This window comes from Leucopleurus acutus, assembly GCF_964270905.1.
Source record: "Leucopleurus acutus genome assembly, chromosome: 1".
NCBI lineage: Eukaryota > Metazoa > Chordata > Mammalia > Artiodactyla > Delphinidae > Leucopleurus > Leucopleurus acutus.
The window spans coordinates 161,672,830-161,694,646 of record NC_139142.1 but is presented as its reverse complement, the minus strand read 5'-3'; the positions used below and the strand labels follow the sequence as shown (position 1 = coordinate 161,694,646).

The window sequence follows — 21,817 nt, the reverse complement described above, 5'->3', positions numbered from 1 at the left end:
AAAAAATGGAGCCTGAGGAATACTACAAAGCTATAGTAATCAAGACAGTATGGTACTGGCACAAAAACAGAAACACAGATCAAGGGAACAAGATAGAAAGCCCAGAGATAAACCCATGCGCCTATGGTCAACTAATCTATGACAAAGGAGGCAAGGATATACAGTGGAGAAAAGACAGTCTCTTCAATAAGTGGTGCTGGGAAAACTGGACAGCTACATGTAAAAGAATGAAATTAGAACACTACCTAACACCATACACAAAAATAAACGTAAAATGGATTAGAGATCTAAATGTAAGACCGGACACTATAAAACTTTTAGAGGAAAGCATAGGAAGAACACTCTGACATAAATCACAGCAAGATCTTTTTTGATCCACCTCCTACAGTAATGGAAATAAAAACAAAAATAAACAAATGGGACCTAATGAAACTTCAAAGCTTTTGCACAGCAAAGGAAACCATGAACAAGACGAAAAGACAACCCTCAGAATGGGAGAAAATATTTGCAAATGAATCAACGGACAAAGGATTCATCTCCAAAATATATAAACAGCTCATGCAGCTCAATATTAAAAAAACAAACAACCCAATACAAAAATGGGAAGAAGACCTAAATAGATATTTCTCCAAAGAAGACATACAGATGGCCAAGAAGCACATGAAAAGCTGCTCAACATCACTAATTATAAGAGAAATGCAAATCAAAACTACAATGAGGTATCACCTCACACCAGTTAGAATGAGCATCATCAGAAAATCTACAAACAACAAATGCTGGAGAGGGTGTGGAGAAAAGGGAACCCTCTTGCACTGTTGGTGGGAATGTAAATTCATACAGCCACTATGGAGAACAGTATGGATGGAGGTTCCTTAAAAAACTAAAAATAGAATTACCATATGACCCAGCAATCCCACTACTGAGCATATACCCAGAGAAAACCGTAATTCAAGAAAACACACACACCCCAATGTTCATTGAAGCACTATTTACAATAGCCAGGTCATGGAAGCAACCTAAATGTCCATCGACAGATGAATGGATAAAGAAGATGTGGTATATATATATACAATGGAATATTACTCAGCCATGAAAAGGAACGAAATTGGGTCACTTGTAGAGACGTGGATGGATCTAGAGGCTGTCATACAGAGTGAAGTAAGTCAGAAAGAGAAAAACAAATATTGTATATTAACGGATATGTGTGGAACCTAGGAAAATGGGACAGATGAACCGGTCTGCAGGGCAGAAGCTGAGACACAGATGTAGGGAACAAACGTATGGACACCAAGGGTTGGTAGTGGCGGGGGGTGGGGGTGGGGGTGGGATGAACTGGGTGATTGGGATTGACATGTATACACTAATGTGTATAAAATTGATGACTGATAAGAACCTGCTGTATAAAAATTAAATTAAATTAAAAATCAGTAAATAAAATAAAATCACTGTGATGACTGTTACACAACTCTGTGAATATACTAAAAGCCACCAACTTGTACATTTTAAAAGAGTGAATTACATGGTATATGAATTACATCTCAATAAAGCTGCTTAAAAGAGAGCTGAGAATCAAACCCAGGTCGATACCCTTTCCATTTTATTGAAGAGCTCTCTCTTTTTTTTAATCTATTATTTTAAAAAGCAAATCTGAGGTTCTGTCATTTTCTGATTACACACCTCCTTTTTTGGCTTAACCCATTCCCCATTCCTTCCTTAAAGTTCAGAACGCAGGATAAAGAACATTAAGTCCTGTCAAGTAGCACAACAAAACCCAATGAAGTCATGGAAACTATGGCTCAAGTCTTCCCACACGTTGTTTATCCAGTGTTCACTTTGCTCCAAACAGAAAAGGAATCGCATTTACCTGACTTGCATTTCCAACAGTATGACACCGTCCACATTCCACAATAACATTATCCAACACATCCAACACACAGCTTCAACGTAAGACACTGCCTGACGGCATCAGTCCATACCACTCCCCAACTCCACCTCTCTGTCCTCATTACAGAATCAGGGTTACTTCTATCCAAGTCTCACACTTTTACATATTAGAATGCTACTTCTGTGCCCACTAATTAACTAAAGCTCACACATTCATTTAACATATAATTACAGAGCTCCTACTACCTGCTAGGGGACTTACCAGGTATCGTGGAGACAATGCTGAGTCCTCTGAAGGTTTAATCTGTGCTCTCAGAGGGCTCAGAGTCTAGCGAGGGACAAAATCAAGTAATCACATAAACAGAGAAGTGCAACAATATTGCAAAGATGAGGTACATGATATTATGAAAACAAACAATAAGGAGATTTTACCTCTTTGGAGAAAGTCAAGAAAAAGCTTCCTTCAGAAATGAATTTTTGGGATGAGAGCTAAGAAACAAATAACAAAGAGAAGAATCTTTCAGGTACACAGACCCTAGCAAAAGAGTAAATATGACAGATTAAAAGAAATCAAACATGAGTAGAGCAGGGAGAACAGGGGGGAATGTGGTGTGAAATGAGGCTGGAAAAAAGTGTAGGGGCCAGACCATTTCGGTCTTTATTTTAAAAGTAAGGGTCATGATTAGATTTTTATTTTAAAAGGCTCACTTGTTCATGTAATGGACAACAGAGTGAAAGAAGGCAAGATGTCGACAGAGAGCTTCCAGCTAGAAAGCTGTGGCAGTAATTCAGGTAAGAAGGAACAGCTAGGGCTAGGGTGAGAGTGATAAAGATGGAAAGAAGGCGGTAGATGACAGATATCTGGATAGTAAGCACAACAAGATCTGTTGATAATGTAATAAAAATAGGGAGTAAGAAAAAGGGAGTATCAAGGATGATTTCTAGATTTGCCTCCCATGACATAGACTGACAGTGATGCCATTTATTGAGAGTGGAAAAGAGAGAATCATGAATTCATGTGGACCTGTCTTTTTCCCCAGCAAGACTTTCGATTCTATGATAGTTACACAGTGGATCCCCAAATACTAATTAACTGATTAACGGTATACGCTGGCAACAGCCCTATCTAAGTGATTTCCCCTTTTGAGCCAATATTCTGAAAAATTCTAGCTGAGCAATAGGAAAGAGTTTTCATGAAAACTACTTTAAAACTGAGCTAAAGTTGAATGGCTATCACACTTTTCAGTTTAAAAGGTACACCTCACAAAAGCACACTCCAAAATACTAAGCATATTCCCCTAAAACACCAGAGAGCTGTAAAGTGTCGTATGCTAGACGGAGTTCTGCTGCCAGCACTCGATTTCCTTCCCAAAAACCTTCTTCTCTCCTGCACTAAATAATCAAGCTACAATGACATTCTCTAATAAAATTATAAAACACTAATTATTTTAGTTGCATGTTTAAATGTCCTTTTTATTTCCTACACTTATTGCTAGGATACACTTAAACTTTTGAGTCCTGTTTCTAGGAATGACATTATCAGAGCTAAATGGAAATGTTGATAATAAAGATCCAGTTTCTTTTCTCTTATAAGAGAAGAAAAATGAGACCCTAAGAGGTAACTTGTTCAGAGGTAGAACTGGATGGGACTCAAACCCTGACCACCCAATCCCCTCACACTACCAAGGCAAGTTTGTCCAACATAAAATATTACTTTTACTTAATTGGCCCCCTCTGAAAATTTCTAGTGATTACAGCAGCTGACTGGAGGATTAGAAATACAAAGTTCAATGAATTGCAGCTCATCTTCAAGCCCCAATACAGCCCATGTAGGGCACTGACAGCAGCATCCACACTGATGTGAGTAGAATGAGGTAGGAGAAGAAAGCAACAGCCTCAAAATCTATTATTGCTATGGCTACACTTCCTATCTCATCTACAACCAAAAGGGGCACAAAGCTGCTCTAACTTCCCCCAGAAACAAAGCAAGCAAAAAGAGGAAAAGAAATTCAAATCAACTTCCACTCATTAGTTTTAAAGTTACTGGTAGCAAAGGGAAAGATCTGAGGAGAATAATTTTTAACTATGAGTTACTGGACTCTGAATGTACCAAATTACTATCTGGAACCATTTAGGACAGATATCAGAGTATATGATAATAATAGCTAATAACTGTAACTTGAGCTTATGACATACCAAGCTCTGTTATAAGGGTTTTAAAATAAGAAATAATTTAATTCTCACAATAACCACTTTATCTCAGCTTTACAAAAGAGGCAATGGAGCAACAGAGGTTGAACACACTGTCCAAGGTCACGCAACTAGTAAGTGGACAGCTAGTAAGGAACAGAGAAAGGTTTAGGGCCCAGGCATTCTGGCTCTAGAATTTATGCTCTTATTACCGTGCAGTACTGCCTTTCACAGTATACACTGTGAAAACCAAATATTTATGCTGTCATATCTTTATACAATGTTTAATGATATGATGGATTTTAAGTTAAATTCTCTTCATCAGAGCCCAGCGCTCTAGGAAGGGCTGGGCAAAGTGGGGAGGAAGAAAAGGCATGTTTACCTGGCCAGACAACCTAGGCAACTTACTACCCCCAGGCAGCCCTCACATCCAACAAACATTTTTCCATCCCATTCCCTCAGTTTCAACTATCACGTATATTCAGATTGCTCTTGACATTGACCCTCTAGCTCTAACTTCTTTCCTAAAGCTCCATACCCTCCTAATTGCCAACTGCCTGCTAGACATCCTATTCTCCATGGATGTTCTGTCCCAAACCCATCTCCTATACCCTCATTCTCTGTCCTTCATCCTCATTAATGGTCTCACCTCAAGCTCTCATGCAATGATTTCCTTCTCCTTTACTCCCTACGTTGTATCTCAACAAACTCTACTATTTTACTTCTACAATGTCTCTTTATCCGTTCCTACCACCCAAGTCCTCATCCTCTCTCTTGGACTATATAGCTTCCCAACTGTTCTCCCTGCCACTAACCATAACCTCCACATTATCACAAGGCTCAACTTCCCCACAGTTTGATTATGATTTGTGTGTCGATTCTCTGATCAAATCCTCCCTCCCAAGAATCCCTGGCTTTCTTCACAATAAGGTCAAACTCCCTAGCCCCAAATTATTATCAATATCTTTATAACCTGCTGCCATTACAACTCTAGCAATACCAGGCTGCTCTCAACAACCACAGCACTTCTACAACTAAGTAAAATACATAGAAAAACTTCAGGTACAGTGTCATTACAATGAGACAACTATAAATAATCTTTGGCTCTCTCTGTCCCTGCCTGAACTTTATTAATTTAATTATAAACCGGCTTTTTTCACAGTTGATAAAATCTTTCAACCCAAGTCAGTCTATAAGTAAGTACCATAATAAAGGTAAATCATAGTACTATGGGAGCCCAAAGGAAGATGTAATTAAATGAATTTTTATCAGAGCACACTTCTATATAAACTACCTCCATAATATGACAAGCAGATAGGAAAAGAGAATTTAATGACATTTCAGGACACAGACTATCTTAAATAACAAATTTTCTGCATCAATGATCACTAAAAATCCTAAGATATATCAGTTTACTTTTCTGTCTCCAAAATTACAGTACATCAATCAGTTTTCTCTAGGCTGACTCTCAGGGGTGTCATCATAAACTATAACTGCCACTGTGAGCTCTAGAAATGCAGGTTTAGAGACAAGTGCCTTTCAGTGGTAAAGTGCCAAGTTGTTTTCTTTGGTGTTTTAGGGGCCTCAAAAACAAGGCCCACAAACTATGCTGAGCATTCATTAAAACTATCCAACATCTTTAAAAAATGTAAATAACCTCAAAAAAGGCTCATTCCAAAGAACTATTTTGATCAGATAACTTCCCAGTAAGTACTTATCGGAGATCAGAGGATAAGGGTTTTTTGGTTGAGTAAGCATATGGAGGGCGAGGGAAAAGAAGGGAAGAGTTCATTTAAAGTCTCAAATACTCTAAGAGAAGACAAGACATTAAATGGGAAAACGGTATGCGTGACGCTGTGCAAATTCTACCTTCATTTCCTCAGCTGTGAAACAGTTTTCCAAACAGCTGATGATTGTACCATATGAAGAGTTAACTATTCTGTGGTAACAAAATACCCCAGGGCAAAGGGGCTGGGAGAGAAAGCCTCCGGTTAAGAGGTCCAAAATGGAAAGTAGAAGGCCACCCAGAACAAAATCCACTCACCAGGAAGTGTTGCTGGAATCCTGGTGTTAACCTCAGTAAATTTAACTGAATTGTAATACCTTTCCCACAAAGCCTACATGGCCATGTCTTCTGAAAAAGATAAAAACTGATTCTGTATTTCCCCTCAGACATCCTGAAAGGGTAGTGTTTTGTCTGTTGGTACTTCACTCAACCACTAACAGCATCTCTTTCCAATTTTTCTGAACACGTGAAAAGCAAAAATATCAATGCAAAGTGAAGATTTTACTCTAAACAACTTCCTACTCCCATGTGGATTTCTTCCACAATCAAGTCAAAGGTTCACTGCCACTAGAATAAAAGGGATAAAAATAATTTCCTTTAGGATTTCTTTATTTCCTTTAGGATTTAGGATTTTTTTATTTCCTTTAGGATTTCTTTTCCACACCTCCAAAACCACCTTTTCCCATTTTTCACTGTGATTCACTTGTCCAAATATGTTAAGATGACCCCTGGAGGCTGCCACCTTCAGTTGTTTTCTGTTTTTAGTTGTTTGTTTTAATGAGCCTGAGGTAGCAGGAAGATGCTCCGCTCTAGCCTGAGTTCTACGTGTACCTCAAACATAACATTCGTCAGGAATAAATACAATTCATATAGCAAGTAGTTGGCTCCAGTGGAAAGCCCTAAATCACTAAACAGAACAGTTTAATGATTAACAGAATGGGTTAATATAAAGACTCTAATTTTAACTGTCCAGAGTCCAGACACCCCTCCCCCCTTAGCACTCATTTATACCCCCAGGCCTTAGCGTGAATCACAAGAAAAAAATTTCTGCTGGCGTATGTCAGTGAGGGGGGGAAAAATCTGGATTCCTGTACAAACGTATCAACCACCTTTCTGTTTCCAGACAGGATACTATGGCAACAACATAAGCAACAGATTAGAATAGTTACGCTATTTGGTAAAATGAGGGAGTCAATGGGACATTCTAGCTGTCAAGAAGGCCTTGACAGTCATAAATACCTCCTAAACGAGGAGGAAGAAAAATGAGGCTCCAGGATTACATATGTTCAATACAGACACACTCGCGTGTGCGTGCACACACGTGCACACACAGAAAGAGTACACTGCAATTGACACTTCTTACCCATTAACTCCAATGCAAATGGTTTGGTGATTTGAGATTTAAGGGCACTTAGGAGAAGACAGAGGTTCTTTCAATACTCATCCTTATGGCAATGACTCCTGACCCTATCACCAGAAATTTATTTCATGTTTCCACTAACACAAAAAGTTAGAAATGCTGATGTACCACAGAAAAATCTTTGGTGAGTAGCTGATTCATTTCAGAGATGAAGAAACTGAGTGGTCTGCCTGGTAATCCACAGCTAGTTATTAGTTAATGCTAAATAACTTATAATTGCTGATGAAATCAATCCAATTCAAGGGATTTTCCTTGTTAAAAATCCTCACTCTCTTCTTTATCTTTCTATTCAGCTAACAGTACCAAAGTTAAAACTAAGGCTCTTGGAGCTGAAAGCACAGCACAGAAAGGGGAAGAGAAAAAAGCCTTAATTTGAGCAGGACGTAAGGAGACCGTGTAACTTCTAATTCTGAGGGAGAATAATAAAAGGGAGACCACATGAGCCAAAAAAGAAAGAAAATAAGAAATATTTCATCCTCTCTTCTTTTCAAGCCTTTCCAACCATGAAAGAAAATACAGGTTAACTATTTTAAATGAAAGATGCTTACATTTTCTCCCTGATTTTCAGATTTATCACACTAGCTGAATGACACTGGGCAAATAATTTAACCCAAGATTGTAAAAAAAGCAGGGGGGAGGTAGGGAAGATGGAGAGAGGGAATACATTTTTAATACTAAATTTTTTTAATTTAATAAATACTTTAAATAATATAATTTTGATACTTTATGGAGCTTAATAAGTTACAAAGCTTGGCTCACAATAGATGCTCATCAAATATTAGCTCTTAATCTTTTCCCTTCCCATGAGAAATGCAAGAAAACAGGTCTGAATCCATCAGTAGAACAAAGTATTGTTCCCAAAAACTATGCTATACAGAGTCCATATACCAACCACACAAAACTTAAAGTACTGCTGCGCCAAAATCAGGATGGTAGTGATGGGGAAAGAGAGGTTTTTCTTTATACTTCGGTAATTTCCAAGTTTCTGTAATAAACGTGTTTTACTTACAGTGTTAGAAGTAACTGTTTGGAAAAAGAAAAGAGAATGTTTTAAGAAGGGTTTCATCATTCTCATGTTAAAACTATTTTTAACAAATGTTCAAGTCAGCTTATACTATCCTAAGCTTATCCAACCCAAACTGTGTGTTAAAATAAGATTTCATGATCACCCTCAGAGGGAGAGGATAACAGCATCTTCTTAACTAAAGCCAAGCTGGCTAAAACTCTACTCACTGTTTACAAAGACCCTGTGGATGTCTTAATAGATAGAATCAGAATCAAGCAAAGCAAACTATGGTACAAGACCTCCCTACAATAAGGCCAAGACTCAAGACAAACCCCTTCCCTCCCTCCTCCCCTAACTTGGCCAGAAAATGAAGGCTTCTGTTCATTAGCACATCCAAGACTGAGAGGTAGTAATACAGCTTAAAAGAACTGTTAAGAATCTTTTCAACAAATGGCACTAAACAAGTGAATATCCACATGCAAAAAATAAAAGAAAAAAAGAACTTAAACCCTTAGCTCACACCACACACAAAAATTAACCCAAAAGTGGATCACAGACATAAAACATAAGAGCTGAAACTGTAAAACTTTTAGAAGAAAAGTAGGAGAAAATCTTTGTGATCCTGGCTAAGGCAAAGATCTCTTAGATATGACATCAAAGGTACAACCCACAAAAGAACACATGACAAACTAGACTTATTCGGAATTAAAAACTTTTCCTTCTAAATATTTACATATGTGAAAAACATAACAACATAAAGACCTGAAAAGAAATGCTCAAACTTTCAAATGGCACCAGACTACTGAGCTTAGAGTTAAGTATGTTTCTTGCAGTTTCTCTTGCTATCAAACTATTTCAGCCCCTTTAGTGAAATCCACTTGCATTGTTTAAACCACCTTAGAAGTTTTTTTTTTCAATTTCCACCACACTAAGCCATCCCTAAACTTAATCCTTGGCTTCTGAATGGCCATCAATACTTTGCTAGAGGCTAGGAAAAGAGGTAAGTAACCTTCTTCAAATTGCAATATGACAAGAGTAACTGGATGACTGAGAAAGTATAGTTTTCCTAGGATAAATAAAAGCATGTGAGAGCTTTGATGCACCACCATGTTGACATCTTTGTGGTGGTTTACTGCTTAGATGTCTCCTTTTCTCCTTTTTGGCACCTGACCGACCTTAAGGTAACTGAAAACTGGTTAATTAAAGAAAAGATTCACCTATGCAATACCAGATAGGACAATTTCTACTGATGAATACAGAAGAATTGCTCTTTTATCTCTATGACAACTGCCTGTTGAAGATTTTGCACCAGCTCTCTCCATGATATCAAAGTCAAGTCCCTCCTGGGTAGGATCCATGAGTTTACACTATAGTCAGTTACAATAAAAAGAAGCATTTCAGAACACATGAATAAGTTCCAGAAGCAGAGAAATTTAACTTAGGAGTTTCACCTATAAAACAGAAATATGCCTAGTAAATACGGAGCTAAAGTTGAATAAACAAGTCTGTATGTAACCTGTAAGCTAGCTGAAAACCTGCTAGCTACAGTGAAAATAAAAGGCAACAGGAGGGGATGACCAGGTGTCTGCATTGATAAAGGGCAGAGACATTTGGACTAGTTCTTCTGGATGCACAAACTGGTTCCGCCAAAGTAATTGCTAGCTATACAAAGGATGGGCACAGAACACCATAAACATGGATAGTTTTGTTGGGTGTTCTTTTTCCTTCACAGGGAATTTCCAAATGCTTGCTTAACTATTCAGTGACAGCCTGGTTTTAATGAACCCACTCCAGATCTGGTCTAACACAAAACACTCATGTGTTTACAAAGCTTAGCTAATAATATTGAAGGGATGATCAAGAAGTCCCCAGAATCGGTTTCAGCCTAAAACGAAGACCAAGGAGCTTATGAACCGACTAGATAGTCATAGCATTTCTAAGAGAGGTATAATCTCATTGTATTTTTTCCCCTATAAAACAAGAAACGGTAGGAAAACAAAAGCGCCCACTGATGACAAAGATGTAGCAAAATACTCCCTTACTCAGATGATACATATTAACTATAATGCAGTCAAAGCATTTTAGATAAAATTTAACAATTTGTAATAAAAAAAACTTGAAAATGTTCAGTAATTTTACTTTACCACAAGGAAATAATGATAAAATTGAAGGAAAACTTGCTTTGGAAAAAAATTTTTAATCTACTAACAATTAAATTTGATAACTCCAAGCAATAGAATTATGCTATCCCTTAAAATAATATTCGAGAAACTGTATTACATGGGAACACACTATTAAACGGAAAAAAGCAGAAAACTGTTTATATAATCTGATCAACTATGTATTTTTTAAACCATGTACAAGGAAGAAAAAGACTAGAAGAAAATCAAAATATTAACTATCTCTAGGTAATGGAATTATGGGTAATTATTTCCTTTATTATATATTTGCCAAATTCTATGTATCACTTATACAACTGGGAGGTAGCAGGGGGAGGAGAGAGCCCCACCACCAGCACCTTATAAAAATATGATGGCAAATGCTTTCAACCATAAGAAACAAAGTTGTTGGAAATCTTCCCAGAGCTCTCTCTCAGTAGTGTTCTGCTCTTTTAGAGTAACAAGATTCTGCATGACAGAGAATAGTCTGTGGCAAAACTGGCAGGATCATAGATCATTTTTTTTTCACCTTATAGTAGCTTCATGAAGCCCAAATTTGCAAAGTGAATGAAAATCTAGTCGTATAATGAAGCTTACATACACCCAGGTATTTTTCAGATGACAAAGTTTTTCCTGGTTTCTATACTGAAGTAAAACTGTGTTTACTCCTTCAAAACCTAGAGCTATCCTAGAACAGTAAAGGCATCAACAGTAATCTCTGTATCACTGGTAAGGTGCTACCGAATGATGCCGTGAGAGGAAAGTCAGTAGAATTCTCCCACATTTTACAAACCACTCCTACATAAAAAATGTTTCAGCTATCCTCAAACTGAATCAACTTTTTTTAAAGACTGGCAGAGGCATGAACAGAGCTCAATGGGTTAGGAAAATAATGGGGAAAAAAGATAATCCAAAATAAATATGTGTTAGCTTGCATTTTTTCCCCTCATGGAAGGAAAAATACATTTTTATAGCAGATAAAAAGTGGGCAAGATATTGCAGCCAAAATAAACTATAAAGTTAGGCTAAGTTAGAATGAGGTTAGAATGAGTTGAGACAGCTAAAAGAGAAAGCCGTTTTCTACTGTTCTTAGGTAAATTCATATATTCTACTGAAAAGGAAAAAAAATGTGAACTGATCTGTTATGTAACATTCAATACTTAAAAACACAGAATCCCAGAAACACAGTTGGAAAGAGCTCCTCATCTAAACTGCCTCCCAGGGGCTTCCCTGGTGGCTCAGTGGCTGGGCGTCCGCCTGCCAAGGCAGGGAACACGGGTTCGATCCCTGGTCCGGGAAGATCCCACATGGCATGGAGCAACTAGGCCCGTGTGCCATAGCTACTGAAGCCCACAGGCTCCACAACAAGGGAGGCCACCTTAATGAGAAGGCCATGTAGAGCAGCGAAGACCCAACGCAGCCAAAAATGAATAAATAAATAAATATTGAAAAAGAATCTCCCTGCCAATGCAGGGAACATGGGTTCAAGCCCTGATCCAGGGGGATCCCACATGCCATGGAGCAACTAAGCCCGTGAGTCACAACTACTGAGCCCATGAGCCACAACTACTGAGCCCTTGCACCACAACAACTGAAGCCCGTGCGTCTAGGGCCCGTGCGCCGCAACAAGAGAAGCCACCGCAATGAGAAGCCCGTGCACCACAACAAAGAGTAGCCCCCGCTCGCTGCAACTAGAGAAAGCCTGCACACAGCAACGAAGACCCAATGCAGCCAAAAATAAATAAATTTATAAAAAAATAAACTGCCTCACAATGAAATTCAGAAGTAATTAGTAAAAAAGTATTTCTATCAATTGAACTTTTGAAATCTTCAAATGCTCAGCTATTTCAGTCATTATTTCTATCAGATGATGACAAAGAATCATAAAATCTTAGAGCTGGAAAAATTCTTAGAAATCGTCTGTTCCAGCTCATCAGCTGATCCAGATACAACCAGAGAAGATTGCCACTCTTCCTGTACTTGTAAAAATGCAACACAAATTTATCTTTTAACTTAAAAAAGACCTGAAGATGGGAGTGATATTGCACTGTGTCACTTTTTGGTCCAGAGAAGGTCATGCATACACATGCCACTCGTTGGGTAACTTTTCTGTCACAGCAGTTTCCAACAATCTGCTGTCTACTTCACTCTCCATTTCCTTCTCCCTGACCTGACCACAATATATAACATAAGCATGTTGCTCCTTATATAGTTTTAAACAGTCTATGTTCTAATTTCAAACATGGAAATTGAAACAAATAATCACCAATTAAATCATTTATTTCGGATGTCCTACAATTAATTTTTGCACAGTTCAGAGTCCTCTTTACAAAGTAAATGGTTTCCCACCCCTACCTTACGTGGCAAGACAGTTTTCCTTAATGGCTTTCTTTTGAAAACTTACAGTGTGTTTAAATATTATAGAGAAGACTAAATGACAGAGTTTGGTTAGATGAATGCTATTTCTCAAAGTCATTTTAACATTAAAGGCATCTTTTTCATACACAAAACCACACATAGGCACAATTACATCAACCCTTCCTTCTGATCAATAATTGTCACTTGACATCTCTTCTGCCTGCATCCCTCCTACCAAATGCAAGCCCACAAGCACATACAACTCTACTTCATATTTTTCAAGTTTTATCTATCCTAAGGTCACTCTGCTAAAATAACCTGGTAATCGATTTTTCTTACCATTTACTTCACTTTCATATTAGCAAGAATATTTTTAAACATAAACCACTCTAAAATGTTTTAAAATATTTCAGAACTTGGAATTTTTATATTCCTGAAGTAATTATCTATGGCTGGAAATAGCAGAGCTTAAGACCACCAACACAAGTCTGCTTAACACTAAGGGACAAAGTACCTTAGTACTTTGGTACAAAGTACCAGAACCTCAATACTTGATCATCTCCACCTCAGAGCTTTTACATAATCTAAATTTAATACTACTATGATTTTCCTATTGGCTCATAATAGGAAGGCAACATTTGAAGCTTACTATTTGCGAGATACTCTGCTAAGTATTTCACCTTCACAATCTCTCTTTGGAGTAAGGTACTAGTACTACCCTTGTTTTACAGGTGAGGAAACCGAGGACTGGGAAGGTTGAATCATTTGCCTGGGGTCACAGGACAGGCAGAACTAAGGTATAAATGCTCCCAACCTGAGTTCTTAATCACTATAATGGCATAACCAGTGGTATTTTGGATTTTCCTGATACACCTGGTTCCTAAATTTGTAACAAATATGCTTCTAAACAATGTTATAATGTTTACTGTCCTTAGTTGAGCATGAGCCTCTACACCATTAGTGTGAATGTCTGGGAAGTAATACACTTGTGACTATTCCATCCACTGGAATCAAAATCCCCAGTGACTATACAAAAAAACAAAACAAAATAACGCTAACTGATGATGAAGATCTGGCCTGGTCCTGGTACAGCAAAGTTAAAACTATGGGTTCCCAGCACAGACATGGATTTCCATTAATTTTAGTTCTATGACCTAAGGCAAGCATTTAAACCTTCAAAACTTTCTCATATGCAAAATATGGATAATAACAATACTACTCACATAGGTATTATTATGAATGTTAAGGTAATAAGTGTAAAGCCATCAAGCATAATGCCTGGTATATAGTAAGTATTCAAATGCTAGTTGTTATATGTAATGATTAGGATAGGAATGGAGGCGGCTAGATAAACAGTAACTGTCAGACATGTTAAAACAGGATGAAAAGCAGAAACACTACAAAGGCCCACAGTACCACTTCAAGCACAAGTGTAGGAATGACTAAGAACTTCAAGACAACATAACTATACAGCTGGAAATCAGACAGGCTGGTTCAGAGAAATATAACTTACAGGTTTTAAGCAACAAACCTACCAAGAGCCACTAACATACACATCACTTTTATCTCCCCTGATGGGAAAGATTCTGAGTCATACACAGCATCTCTCTACAACTGAAGAGAAAGTGTCAGCATATTTCTATACGGAAAACAGAGTTTACAACTTCAACCAATTTCAAACTGCTTCAGAAAGATAATTTAGTGACAACTGTTAACGAACTTAAGAAATTTTCACTACTTTAATGCAGATAACTTGAAATTGCGAGCCAATAAAACATTACCGATAAGAGGTTCCATTTGACCTGCTAACTAGGATTAAAACATGTAATCAGCACACTCGGTAAACAACGGTGCCTGTCTGCCTCCAAAATACAAATTTAAATTAACAGAGTCCAAATTAATGAGACTTTATAGAAGATGATGATGCTTTGCTATTAAATACACAAATTTATCCCAAAAAATATACAAATAAATGAAGTCTACTATACTAGGTTCTACACCTAACTCCTAGAAAGACTGAATGTACTTCTACTTTGGAAATTCTGCTTAAGTCAATCACAGATAACATTCACAGATCTACTAACTAGACAAGGGCAATGAGCCAAAATGCACTCAAGTTCAACTATTTCCACTTTAAAGTACAGGCTAGAGGAAAATGCAAAGGTTTATTCAGAAGATAAGAACAAACCTGTTTCTGAGAACTAAGAGATTCTCCTGGATGGCATAAATCACTGTGCGTATTGGAATCACAGATTCCTGCCCTGCACCAGACCTACTGAATTAAAATCTCCCTAGTATGTTCTGATCTCGAGCCAGGATTGAGAACCACAGCCTCCCTGTAATATCTGTATAAATTTGTGCTCCCTTCCCCTTCTAAACAGTTGTTTATTTGGTTTTTGGTTGGTTGGTTAGACAATCTATGGCCTTGTGGCACTTATCACAATGCCAGCTGTACATACTTTAGCTCCCAAACTAAATCCTAAATCTCCTGAGGGCCAGAAGGGAGGTTACTATTTTCCTGGGCACCACGCACCACATCATGTCAATAATAGATGCTCAACCAGTAAAGGAAATTAGTCCAATAAAAACAAAATATTAAGAAGCAGTTTAGGGAATAACCTCCCATGCTTCCCTCTTCCCTGGCCTGTAAAACAACTTCCAGATGGACCATTAGTCTTATAAGGGAGACAGGAAGGGAGAAGATCATCCAGGGAAACTCCAGAAGCATGTGATCCTAAATTAGAAACTCAAAAAAATTAAGAACTCAAAATCCACCAGGGAAAAAGGGAAAACACAGATAAAGAGCCTAACAAGTATAAAAGTAAACAATTAGGTAGAAAAGAATGGTGGTTGTTAGGCCATTCTAAACAAGAAAAATATACTAATTTGTCTTCCTTGGTCATCAAATAAATGTGACAAAAGATCTTTTGAGTCAAGACACAAGTGAATTACAATTCCACTAGCTACATGATATGACTTCATTCACACACCACAGTTTCTTTATCTTACCCTATAAGTGGGGTGAGAACACTACTATAAGATAAGAAGAGATAGTTGTAAAGCATGTGGCTCCTTACCTAGATGTTCAATAAAGATTAGCTCCCTTCCTCCTCAGGTAGAAACTCAGAAGGTAAGATATCAATAATAAAAACGATGATAACCTAGTAGAAAAGGACCACACGGTCATTCTAGCACCATTTTTGAATGTGTGCCTTCTCAGGTGTTTGCTGTTTTTTGAGGCCTGTAGGTGTGTCAGTCCTCAGTGCTATCCTCAGTTACCATCTCTGATATATGCAAAATCACAGGGAAGCCAAAAAGTAAAAGATTTCTGGGCCTTACATTTAAGTCCCTTTTAGAAACCTTAACAGCAGAAATGCAAACCCACAAATGACCATTTAACACCCACCCCTCACCAGCCACTCTGAAAAAAGAGGAGAGGCCTCATCTTTACTGAGGTTCAGGGCCTGACTCCACAAGACGCTGAGAAACAACTTCTATCCTTCACAGCATTAAACAAGGGTACCATGTCCTGAGCAGGCCTGGAGGAAAGTAAAAGGTGTTACTGTGATCTTGAGGCAGTAGGAAAGGCAAGAGAATCATGTTGAAGAAAACAGGTAAAAGGTCAGCCTTGCTCCTGAGGCCAGGAACAACACTTGAAGTCAGTGACCTGGGGCATCTGGTTTCAAACAGTGCTCAGGAGTATAAATTGGATGGTAAGACAAACTCATTTGTCATTGCTTCTCTGAAAATAGATAATCCAGGACTAAGTACATTAACAGTCTGAATCTTCAGGTGTGGTCTTCTTCTCTAAGAGGCCACCAATGTCCCTTTTTTTGGAGATTATACTTTTACTATTGCAATTAAAAATGAATTTAGCAATTCTGATGGCCATGTCACTCATGACTAAAGTACGCTTATTATGGTCAATTAACGCTCTAACTAACCCAAGACCTCCTTCATCTATTCCTGCATAACTGGTTTTCTAGACCCAAATGCAGATCTTTACATATACTTCTACTACAATTAGTCTTATCAGATCTGGAATGCTATTTTAATCTCTTTCCACCTCTTTGACCCTTAGGTTTCTCATCAATAAAATGAACAAACTGGACAAGATGATTTCAATGATTTCTTCAAGTTGCAACATTATATTCTAGCACTTACTAAACATTTATGGCTAACATTTTAGTTTTAAAGCAATTTTATTCCCCAGGATTTTCAAAGGACTTTTTTTTTTTCCAAACCACAAATGGCCACAGATTTTTGCCTAAAGGACTCATTATCCTTGCATGCCACTCATGCTCCTGTCATAAAACCACCCTACAGAGCTTTTAGTTCAAGATAACATAAACTTCTCAAAACTTTATACTGGGAAAAGGAAGGAGAACAAATCCCAACATTTCTGATGACCAGGGTTCTCTACTCCTATTAAAGCATGAAGAACAAGGTTCTGTTGAAACAGGATTTCACACATGCAATCTAAATCTCTAGTCAAAGTAACTATATACATAAGTGATGGCCGCAAGAATTACCTAAAAGAAAATTCCTCAGAGACGGTTATGTAGGAGAGGGTATGATGTGGAATAAAGTAAAAATCTCCTGCAATACATCATCCTTTAAAAAACATTTAGGGGTGGGGACAGGACTACAGCTAGAACTTCTCTCGTCTTAGGATTTTAAATGACAAAATGTGGTAACTGAGCAGAAACTGCACTCACCAGTCAGGTAAACCTAAATCATCCTGTACGATTTTCCACCAAGTTTTCCCTGAATGGCAGTGAGAACTCAGAATATTTTTTCTCCTTTACATTTTCACGATCACTTTATGTTTTCCTCAGCCTAAATCCAAGTGTGAAAATACTCTTTAAATATGTGCGACTGCTTCAGTTACACTAAAAAAATAAAAAAAACAAAGATTTATCCACAGACTATGTTACCTCAATATACAAGTGAAAGTGCCTAAACAAAAACTTAATTCTCTTAGATTTTTACCTATTTTTGTATGATCCTTGACAGTAATGTCAGAGGCCCCCAACAGTAAAGGCTCATTAATTCACTGTAAGAGATGATTAAGTTCTCAACTCACTGACTGAACGCTGCTCCTTTGCCCACCGCCCTAATCAACACTTGGCTTAATAATTATCAAGGCCTCATGCAACAGTGAAACCTTACGTTTAAATTAATTAAGGGAAACACCCATTACTATTACTCACTAAACCAGTACAGAATATTAAAGACTTTGATAACATAGAATCCTAATAGAAATGGGAAGCCTTTTGGAAAACCACACTTTCTTATTTTCAAACTAGCCATTTACCACTGCAAGCACTTAAGAGTCAAAATTGGAAATTATACAATGAACCATTGATTATCCTATTCAAGGTCCTTTTGGAAGAGTCAATTCTTATTCCACCAACACTGCCATTGTTCAAAGTATTTTTGGAGCTTCTCTTTTATAAGGATCTTCAAAATAGCATTAGATATTTATAGATGTGTCTCATTTTCTTCTTAACACAGAATAGTTCTTTGCAATTTATTATCTATTTGTTTCTAAATAACTTTGGGGTTATTTTTAAAAACCAAAACTATCTCTCACCCCAAAAAACATATCTATCCCACCAGTTAATATCAATACTTTCAAAGAGGCCTTTGTCCTGGAATGAAAATGATTATGTCTTCCAAGTGTTAAAGTCCTTAGAGGACCTTCTTTAAATGAACAAATACCGTCTGATACTCCAAGAATTACTTCCCAAGAACTGTAAGTTTTTATCTTTTACAATTTAAACACGCCTCCAAAATTATCATTTACAACCAGGCTTTTCTTTATAAATAACATAAAGGGAATTCCAATAAAAATACAATAAACCTGAATATATATAATGTTGTACAATATTCAAGGAGCTCACTTGTATGTTGCCCATGCAATATATTATAATTAATAAGGTATCAATATCATATTAATAAGAAAATATTGCACTAAGTATTTTTCAGTCATCCATTTTACTACAGAGCATCTGCATTACTGAGATGGAGTTGCTGCCAATATAAGAAAGTGTACAGTAACACAACTTCTATCCACAATAAAGTTGAAATGGGTTTTTTCCTTAATTTAGAACCATGTACAGGAATATACTGGGAAGGGTGCAACATTTGGTTTGGTTTGGTTTAATTAGGTTAGGTAGGATTGATAACTTATTCTTTCTTAAACTGCTCCACTGGAAAGGAGCTTTGTTCAAATTACAACAGGAATTAAATCCAAACAAAACCAATTACTCTTCCTCATAGATGAGTCAAAATGGTAGGTAACCTGAAAACTGAATATAGTATTTCTGCATTGCAAGGGACAGGCTCTCCATGTCTCCAAGCCTTTCCTACTCTAACCCCAACTTTTCCCCAACTAATTCCTCCCCATCCTTCAGAACATGGTAACATAAACATCACTTCATTCAAGAAACAATCACCTAATTCTCTCAATGCATGGAAAAACTGGGTCAAGTGCCCCCCCCCCAATACTCTCTAAAGCACACTATCAAAACTCTTAACACAGCACCTTCATACTGCTGGTTGTTGGTTGACTAGTCTAGCCTCTCCAACTAAAATAATAAACTCCCTGAGGGTGAGATTAGGTCCTAAAAATGTATATCCCAGGACCACACATAATGGTTGGTATAAAGTAATCATTCAAATGACTGTGGATAAATAATTTGCAGAGAGAAACAATGATAGAGCCCATCATCATGTGTATTACTCCTATCAATCCTCTAGTTGTAGCTGTAACAAAGGCCTTAGGAATGCTGATGTATACTGGAGCACCTATTTTAGTGCCAGGCAGTGTTCTAGGTACTGGATATGAAAAGGAGTGGGAGGAGGGGAGACCTCACTCATAGAGCGGCGACAGTGGTGTTACTAAAACAAATGTTCCTTAATCAACATGGGAAAATGCAGCTGTTTAACAATGCATACAAACTGAAAAACAGCAACCTGAGAAATCAACTTTTATTCAAACATTTTAAAACAATATTAATAAACCTATGAAGTAAAGAAAAAACCTATAAAGTTCCCTCTGTTACCCGCCTTGGACCTGGGAAAATTTGTAACTCATTTACAGAGGAAGAAAAGTCTTTGCCTCTTCCATTACACTGTCGAAGTCTGGACAAGAATAAGTATTAGACTGAAGGAGAGAAAGGTAAAGGAAAAATATATATATATGAACATGAACACACACACACCCCCCTCCATAAAAACATCTGCTACTCTCTTGGAACCTCTCCAATCAAATTTTGCTTTTATTTTTTGACAGTGGCAGAGATCATCAAATGTTCCATGCTATTCCTTCCACCTTCTGTGCTCTAATCCAAGCTCCTTTCACATCTCTCTCTCAAAAATGCCCTAAGAGCCAGTGAAGACTTCTCAATAAAACTGCTAACAGAGAGGGAGAACTATTCAGCTGGGAGGGGTAAAGGAATTAAGAGACCCGCTCCAGCTGCTTCAAAAGTTCAAATGTGCATATAAGCCTCCAGCTATTTTTAGTTTTAGCTTTGCCCACCCTTTAAGAGTCTCTAGCACACTACAAGAGCTCTAACACAATCTAAAGCACATTCTCCCTTAATTTATACCAATTCTATGTGCACCATGGACTGTTCTGATGCCTAGATATCTCACAAAAGACTTATTTTATGAGACTCACTATTTTTTTGGTCACCATTTTTTTTTAAATCGATTTATTTATTTATTTTTGGCTGCGTAGGGTCTTCATTGCTGTGCACGGGCTTCCTCTAGTTGCGGCGAGCGGGGGCTACTCTTCCTTGTGGTGCGCGGGCTTCTCATTGCAGTGGCTTCTCTTGTTGCGGAGCATATGGGATCTAGGAGTGGGTGCTTCAGTAGCTGTGGCTCGCTGGCTCTAGAGCGCAGGCTCAGTAGTTGTGGCGTGTGGGCTTAGTTGCTCCGTGGCATGTGGGATCTTCCTGGACCAGGGCTTGAATCCGTGTCCCCTGCATTGGCAGGAGTATTCTTAACCACTGCGCCACCAGGGAAGTCCCATCATTTTTTTAAAACTTGAGAAACCACACAAACATAATCAAAATCATTATTGTCTGGATTTCTGAGTCATTGTCCATTTGCACCTTTGTTTAATGAGATTCTACTGGAAATGGTTTGCAGACTTCCACGTAATTCAAGTGTCCTAATCTGTGAAAAACTAGGAATGGGCCAATAACCCCTTTAAGTGTGAAATCTAACATTTTTAGGTATAAACCCTTAAAAATGTTTTCCAATACTGAAGAAAGGAGTAGAAAGAAAAATTATTTTATATTTCAGCTTCCCTTTCTACAATTCCATGCTGTTCAGATAACTTCTCTCACATAAAATAGCTAGCTCTTGAGCCCCTTCAAAATGTATCTCTGGTCCCTACATTTTTACTCTCAACAAAATTTCCTGGCGTTATATTCTGGTAAAATAGGGTATTCCTCCTCCATGTCCCAATAAGGGTATAAGTTTTAAGTATCAACTTCCAACTTGTATTTGCCTTTTTTATCTCAGGAGATGGTCAAGTGACTGCTTTACAAATAGCTGGGCAATGGTCTTCACGTTGGATAAACAGTAACAACCTTGCACCCATTCCTTCAAGCAGAAAGAGTAACAGACTGGGCTAACAAGCCCAACAATTGCACCCAAAGTCGTGGGTCAGACTTTCTGTTCTGGGCCTTCCTTGGTGGTCCAGTGGTTAAGACTACACAGGCACTCCCAGTGCAGAGGGCATGGGTTCAATCTCTGGGTGGGGGAAGTTCCAGTTCCACATGCCTCGTGCAGCCAAAAAAAAAAAAAGAAAAAAAGAAGCTGTTCTGCAGATCATCATAAAAATGAAGTGACAAGAGTCTGCATAATGAAGCTACCACTGCTGTGTAAGAACACTGTTTCAAGGGTCAGACACCCTTAGGCATCTAGAAATGACATGACAATATAAAAGGTGTGTCTTCTTTCTCCCATCCTCTTCACTCTGTGACTCCAGAGAAAAA

General features: G+C 37.9%; 1 protein-coding gene across 7 annotated transcripts in view; it reads right to left on the bottom strand.

Moving 5' to 3' along the window:
• AKAP13 (A-kinase anchoring protein 13) overlaps nucleotides 1-21,817 on the bottom strand; it is a 343,180-nt gene that overhangs the window by 282,181 nt on the left and 39,182 nt on the right. Inside the window, exon 1 of one of the 7 annotated variants that reach the window (XM_082835494.1) lies at nucleotides 6,119-6,163. The exons of the other annotated variants lie outside the window; for them this stretch is intronic. The gene's annotated coding sequence lies outside the window, so the exon portion shown is untranslated. Of the gene's footprint in view, nucleotides 1-6,118; nucleotides 6,164-21,817 lie in introns of those variants that run through there. 7 annotated transcript variants of the gene reach the window in all.